Below are 7,198 nucleotides of genomic sequence, written 5' to 3' on the forward strand. Positions count from 1 at the left end.
CGCCGGCCAGCACTAGCTAGCAGCCGGCAAGACGGAGGCGGAGGGTGGTTCCGGGATGCACAGTGCAGAGGCGGCCAGAGCAGTGCACAGCGCGCTGAGAAATGGGCCCGGGTTCCCTGGGGTTGAAGGGAAATGTTTTGGCGCGGCGTCCGGACCCGAGCCCAGACCCAGCAGCGTAGTCCCCAGGCCACAGGCCCTTTTGTTAGTTTGCATTGTTGCTTAGCTAGCACATGTGCATTCATGTCCCCTTTCCTGCTAAAATGAAGGCCAGGAACCTGTTCCCTTTCATGGCAGAGGGGTGAGGAACGGAGTCAAACTAGCCTACTTCTTTTTAGAGAAAGCTAACATCTATTCAGCACCTACAGTATGCCAAGCACCTTGCTAGATCGTTACAAGGGTGGTTTAATTTATTCCAACAATCCTGGGAAGAAGAATGATGATCCCCATGATAAAGACTGACAGTCTGAAAGGCTGGGTAACTTGCCCACGGTCATACAGAGAGATTCCCTAATTTGAGAGCTGGCAATGCAATCTGGGACAGGTCCCAGCTCTGGAGCCCTTGTTTTTCCAGTTAAGAGGCTCTTCGCCTACTCTCCCAAGCTGCCTGCCAGCCCAGCAGGGTCAGAGGCCCAGTGCAGGGCTTTGTCTTGTTCACAGTTGTATTCATAGGACCCAACACTCAGTAAATGTCTGAACATCTCCAGGTATCTTAAACAATCCTTTCGTCACAAAAGAGCCTCCCTGCCTCGTTCAAAAACCTTCATTCCTCATCACTCCAGTTTAGAGAGACTCAGACAAGCAACCTTGGGTAGTGAGTGATAAAGTTGCTGCTAGATTTCAGGTCTGATTCTTGCCTGGTGCTGTGTGATTTTTATGCAAGTCTGAGCCTTGGCATTCAAAGCCCTCCAGAGACAGTCCACAGCTTAATTCCTCATTAGATGGTTAAGGACAAGGTGGCAATAACCCATGATGATTAAGAGCCCAGACTTTGTAGCCAACAGCTCTGAGTTCAAACCCAAGCCCAGACACTTTGTTAGTTTTGTGACCCAGGCAAATTTTGTAAATTCTCTGATCCTTGATCCTTGATTTTCTCATCCTTTTTCTCTAGTCTACCTATCTCATTGGTGCTTTGAGGCCCAACTTAAACCTCACCTCCTCCGGGAAGCCTCCCCTGCCCGCTTCCTCTCAGCTAGAATGCCTCTTGCCATCTTGGGACCCTTAGTGTATTCTACCTCAACAAAACAAGGTGTTGTTTTCATACCTTGTTTATCAGTTTGGTTCTGTGCTCCTTCAAGAATCTAGGTCAGATCTCTCTAGAATGCCCCTCAGCATCTAGGGCCTGGCTTGGAGTGCAGAAGGCGGGTAACAAATACTGATTATGATTCATTCACCTCCCTTGCTGCAAAGAATAGGAGAAGTTAATGAGATCTGAAGTCAGAAAGTCAAGAGGCCCAGATTAAGTCCCACTGTCTACTTCCTAGCTGAGTGACACCAGACAGCTGCTTCTTCACGTCTCTTAACCACAATTTCCTCATCCATCAAATGTGGATAATGCTATCACTCAGCCAATTTCACAGGACTTCAGAGACACTATTAAAATTACAGTGGTGGTGATGATCACTGATTTTTATTGAGAACCTACTATATGCTGGGCTCTAAGCACCTTGAGCCCCTCCTCTGATCCTCACAACACTGCTCTGAGGCAGACACTATTATTATCCCCATTTTACAGATGAGGGAACCTGGAAGGAATTGTAGCAGAGCAGGTTTGGGGAAGAAGCAGAGCCCCAGGGCCAGGGAGGGAAATGGGGGTGGCAGGGTGGAGCTGGGAGAAAAGAAGGGAGCCAGTGAGGGGCTGAGAGCCAGCTCTCTGTGGTTGAGTTTCGGGCACCTGGGGCTGGCTTTAGAGTTTCACCTCCTGGGAACTGACTAATTCTTACAAGAGGTGTGGGGCACAGATCTGAAATCTGCCTCCCTGAGCTTGAATTCCTGCCCCATTCATTCCTAGCATTGTGATCCTGGTCAGGTCGCTGGACCATTCTGAGCCTCAATTTCCTCATCTTAGAAATGGGGGTGGCACAAGTGAACTCTCCATTTACTGTGAGGACTTAGTAAGGTGTTGGTTATAAAGTCCTTAGAGAAGTGTCAGGTGCATGGTAGGTACTTAATATATTTTAGCTAAGGTTTATGTGAAATGGACCAGAAGAGGCCCTCAGATGGAACTGAACTAAATACTTGCAGTTTCAGGCCGGGCACAGTAGTTCAAGCCTGTAATCCCAGCACTTTGGGAGACCAAGGTGGACAGATCTCTTGAGCCCAGGAGTTCAAGACCAACCTGGGCAACATGCCGAAACTCTCGCTCCCAAAAATATAGAAAAATTAGCTGGGCTGGGCACGGTGGCACAGGTCTTAATCCCAGCTACTCGGGAGCTGAGGTGGGAGGATCACCTGAGCCCAGGGAGGTCAAGGTTGCAAGTGAGCCATGATCATGTCACTGCACTCCAGCCTGGGCGACAGAGTAAGACTGTCTCAAAACAAACAAGCGGTGGCACATGCCTGTAATCCCAGCACTTTGGGAGGAGGAGGTGGGTGGATCACTTGAGGCCAGGAGTTCGAGATCAGCCTGGTCAACATGGCAAAAACGTGTCTCTACTAAAAACACACAAAACAATTAGGCGTGGTGGTATGTACTTGTAATCCCAGGTACTTGGGAGACTGAGGCAGGAGAATCGCTTGAACCCAGATGGCAGAGGTTGCAATGAGCCAAGATCCTGCCACTATACTCCAGCCTGGGCCACAGAGCAAGATTCTGTCTCAAATAAATAATTTTTAAAAAAAAATCAAAAAACAAACAAACAAAAAAACCTCAGAGTTTCTGCCATACATGCCCTACACTTTCCCATCTCCCACGTTTTGCTTACCTGGCTCCATATTCTCCTATTCTCCAGGCCCCTCCTCCCCTCCATCCCCTTGTGCCCAAATCTGACCCATCCTTCAAGGTCCAACTCTAATGGAATGCCAGAAGCAACGAATCTAAAGTCAGACATCCTTGGGTTAAAACCTAGGCCCTGACACTTTATTAGCTGTGTGACCCAGCCAAATTTCATAAATTCTCTGATCTTTGATCCTTGATTTTCTAATCCTCCTAGCACTTACCTCATAGGATTGTGAGGAAATCTCATGAGATAATGCATATAAAGCTTTCAGCACACCTGGTTCATAAGGAGCCTCAAGAATTGGCAGTTGCTGTTATATCTCCTACCCTATCTCCAGTGCATAAGACCCTTTTACTCTAGTCTACCTAGCAACAGAGCTTCAAACTCCTTGGGCGCAGGACCCAGGCTTTGCTTTCACTTTTGTGCCTTCCTCCCCTGAGAGTGCCAGGCACATAGTAGGCCTGAAATAAATGATGATAATAGCACCCATTTCCTGAGAACTTCCTAGGCGTCAACACTCAGCTAGATATTTTACATACATTTTTGTTGAAACCTCCCAACTACCCTGTAATACAGGTACATTTTGGACAGATGAAGAAATTGAGGCTGAAACATGTAAAGGAACTTGACAACCGTTTAAAGATGAAATCAGGATCTGAACTCAGATCTCTGTCTCCAAAGGCAGAGCACTGTTGTGAACAATGAACTCAGCCCCAACACCCCATGTGAAGGAGGGTACAATCTGCTAATTAACCAGGGGTTCCAGTGCTGCAGACATTGTTGGAAGTGGGAAGAGTGTGCACCACAACTGGATGAGTTAGGGATGCTTAGGACTATTTTCCAGATAAGGAAGCCATGATTTGCAGAGCAGGTAAGTAAGGAAGCTCCTGCTCCAGGCAATACCAGATAGTCCTAGAAAAATCCCAACTAAAGGAAACTTCCATTCCAACTGGTGTATCTTCTCCTGAAAAATTCCTCAGATTCCCTGTGCCCAAAGTCCTATTAATCAGGATACAAACTGCTTGACAGAAATTTCCCGAAGGTATATATCCCCTGTCCCGGGCTCCCCAGCATGTCACCTGTTCACATGAATCTCAAATCACAGAGAAACCAGATCAGAGCTATGGGAAACAAGGGAGAAAAATCCCTGCTCCATTTTCTTTGTGCTTCTCCTATTCTACAATAAACATGTATTACTTTAGTGATTGGAGAAAAAAAGTTATTTTTAAAATAGAGAAACAAGATGTTGCTTTAAGGAAGTTCTGCTAGTGGTAACCCTTTTACTGGAAAATTGTTGGATGATGGGTTCATGGGCTTTCTAACAGTGATTGGCATGTAGTAAACACTATATGAATGTTTGTTAAATACATGACATTCTAGGCTGCGTGCAGTGGCTCACATCTATAATCCCAGCACTTTGGGAGGCCGAGGTGGGTAAATCAGTTGAGGCTGGAAGTTTGAGACCGGCCAGGCCAACATGGCAAAACCCCGTCTCTACTAAAAATACAAAAATTAGCCGAGGGTGGTGGCATATACCTGTAATTCTAACTACTCAGAAAGCTGAGGCAGGAGAATCGCTTGAACCTAGGAAGTGGAGGTTGCAGTGAGCTAAGATTGCACCATGCACTCCAGCTTGGGCAATAGAGACACTGTCTCAGGAAAAAAAAGAAAAAAAAAAAACACATAAAATTCTAACCTTGGCACTCCATAAGCTGTGTGCTCTTGGGCATATCATTACATTACTCGGGGCCTCAGTTCCTTCACCTGAGAAACGGGGCTAATCATCGCTGTCTCAGGTTTATTGGGTTGAAGTGAATCTGGGATGGGTTGTGAATGTGCTGTGTGTGTGTGTGCATGTGTGTGTGTACCAAAATTTATTACAAAGGCAAACGATTTGGCTGGACAACTCCTTAAAGAAAATATACAGAGGCCAATAAGCATGGGAAAAGATGCTCAACACCGTTAGTCATTAGGGAAATGCAAATCAAAACTACAATGAGATGACACTTCACTAACCACTAGAATGGTTATAATCGAAAAGATAGACAATAATAAGTGTTGGCCAGGATGTGGAGAACCCTCATACAGTGGAACCCAAATTCACTGCTGGTGGGATTATAAATTGGTACAGCTGCTTTGGAAAATAGTTCAGCAGTTTTTTAGAAAGTTACACAGAGTTAACCACATGACTTAGTAATTCTACTCTCATATACCCAAGAGAATTGAAAACATGTTCACACATAAATGTGTGCACAGATGTTCGTAACAGCATTATTCGTAATAACCAGAAAGTAGAAACAACTCGAATGCCCATTAATTGACGATTGGATAAACAAAATATGGAGGTCAGGGACAGTGGCTCATGCCTGTAATCCCAGAACTTTGGGAGGCCAAGGCGGGTGGATCACTTGAGCCCAGAAGTTCGAGACCAGCTTGGATAATATAGCGAGACCCCATCTTTACAAAAAAAACAATACAAAAATTAGCTGGGCATGGTGGTGTGCACCCATAGTTCCAGCTACTTGGGAGGCTGAGGTGGGAGAATTGCTTGAACCTGGGAGGCAGAAATCATGCCACTGTATTCCAACCTGGATGACAGAGCAAGATCTTGCCACCCAAAAAAGGTGGTATATTCATATAATATCATTCAGACATAAAATGGAATGTAATTTTTTTTTCTTAATAGTGATGGGGGTCTCACTAGATTGCATGGTCTGGTTTTGAACTCCTGAGCTCAAGCAGTGCTCATGCCTCAGCTTCCCAAAGCGTTGGGATAATAGGTGTGAGCCACCATGCCTGGAACCTATAAAAAGGAATGAGGTACTGATACAAGTATGACATGGAAGACCCTTGAAGACATTATGCTAAGCGAAAGAAACCAGACGTGAAAGGCCACATTTGTATGATCCCATTTAGTGAAATGTCTAGAATAGATACATCTTTTTTCTCTTTTTTGAGACAGAGTCTTGCTCTGTTGGCCAGGCTGAAGTGCAGTGGCGCGATTTCAGCTCCCTGAAACCTCTACCCCCTGGGTTCAAGCAATTCACTGCCTCAGCCTCCTGAGTAGCTGGGATTACAGGGGCCCACCACCACACCTGGCTAATTTTTGTACTTTTAGTAGAGATGGAGTTTCATCATCTTGGCTGGGCTGGTCTTGAACTCCTGACCTCATGATTCACCCACCTCAGCCTCCCAAAGTGCTGGGATTACAGGCGTGAGCCACCATGCCTGGCCTTTTTTTTTTTTTTTTTTAAACAGACTCTCCCTCTGTCACCCACCCTGGAGTGCAGTGGTGCGATCTCGGCTCACCACAACATTCGCCTCCTAGGTTAAAGCGGTTCCCCTGCCTCAGCCTCCCGAGCATCTGGGATTACAGATGTGTACCACCACGCCTGGCTAATTTTTGTATTTTTGGTAGAGACAGGGTTGGCCTTGTTGGCCAGGCTGGTCTTGAACTCTTGATCCTGTCAGGTGATCCACCTGCCTCAACCTCCCAAAGTACTGGGATTACAGGCTAAAATAGATAAATCTATAGAAACAAAAAGTAGATTAGTGGGGCTGGGTACGGTGGTTCACACCTATAATTCCAGCTCTTTGGGAGGCCAAGGTGGGTGGATCATCTGAGGTCAGCAGTTCAAGACTAGCCTGGCCAACATGGTGAAATCCCGTCTCTACTAAAAATACAAAAATTAGCTGGTAGTGGTGGCAGACACCTGTGGTCCCAGCGACTCAGGAGGCTAAGGCAGGCGAATTACTTTAACCTGGGAGGCGGAGGTTGCAGTGAGTCCAGATTGTGCCACTGGACTCCAGCTTGGTCAACAGAATGAGACTTCATCTCAAAAAAAAAAAAAAAAAAAAAAAAAGATGGATTGTGGTGGTTCACACCTTCACACCTGTAATCCCAGCACTTTTGGAAGCTGAGGCAGGTCGATCACTTGAGGTCAGGAGTTCGAGACCAGCCTGGCCAACATAGTGAAACCATCTCTACTAAAAATACAGAAATTAGCCACAAGCGGTGGTGCATGCCTGTAATTCCAGGTACTCAGGAGGCTGGGGCAGGAGAACTGCACGAGCCCAGGAGGTGGAGATTGCAGTGAGCCGAGATTGCACCACTGCACTCCAGCCTGGGTGACAGAGCGAGACTCCATCACAAAAAAAAAAAAAAAAAAAGTAGATTAGTGGTTGCTAGGGATGGGTCAATCTCTTTGTACAGATGAGGTACATGAGGCTCAGAGAAGACTGCCACCGTGGCCACCCATCCG

The sequence above is a fragment of the Sapajus apella genome, unplaced genomic scaffold, assembly GCF_009761245.1.
Source record: "Sapajus apella isolate SASKATOON/1434 unplaced genomic scaffold, GSC_monkey_1.0 scaffold43, whole genome shotgun sequence".
Classification (NCBI taxonomy): domain Eukaryota; kingdom Metazoa; phylum Chordata; class Mammalia; order Primates; family Cebidae; genus Sapajus; species Sapajus apella.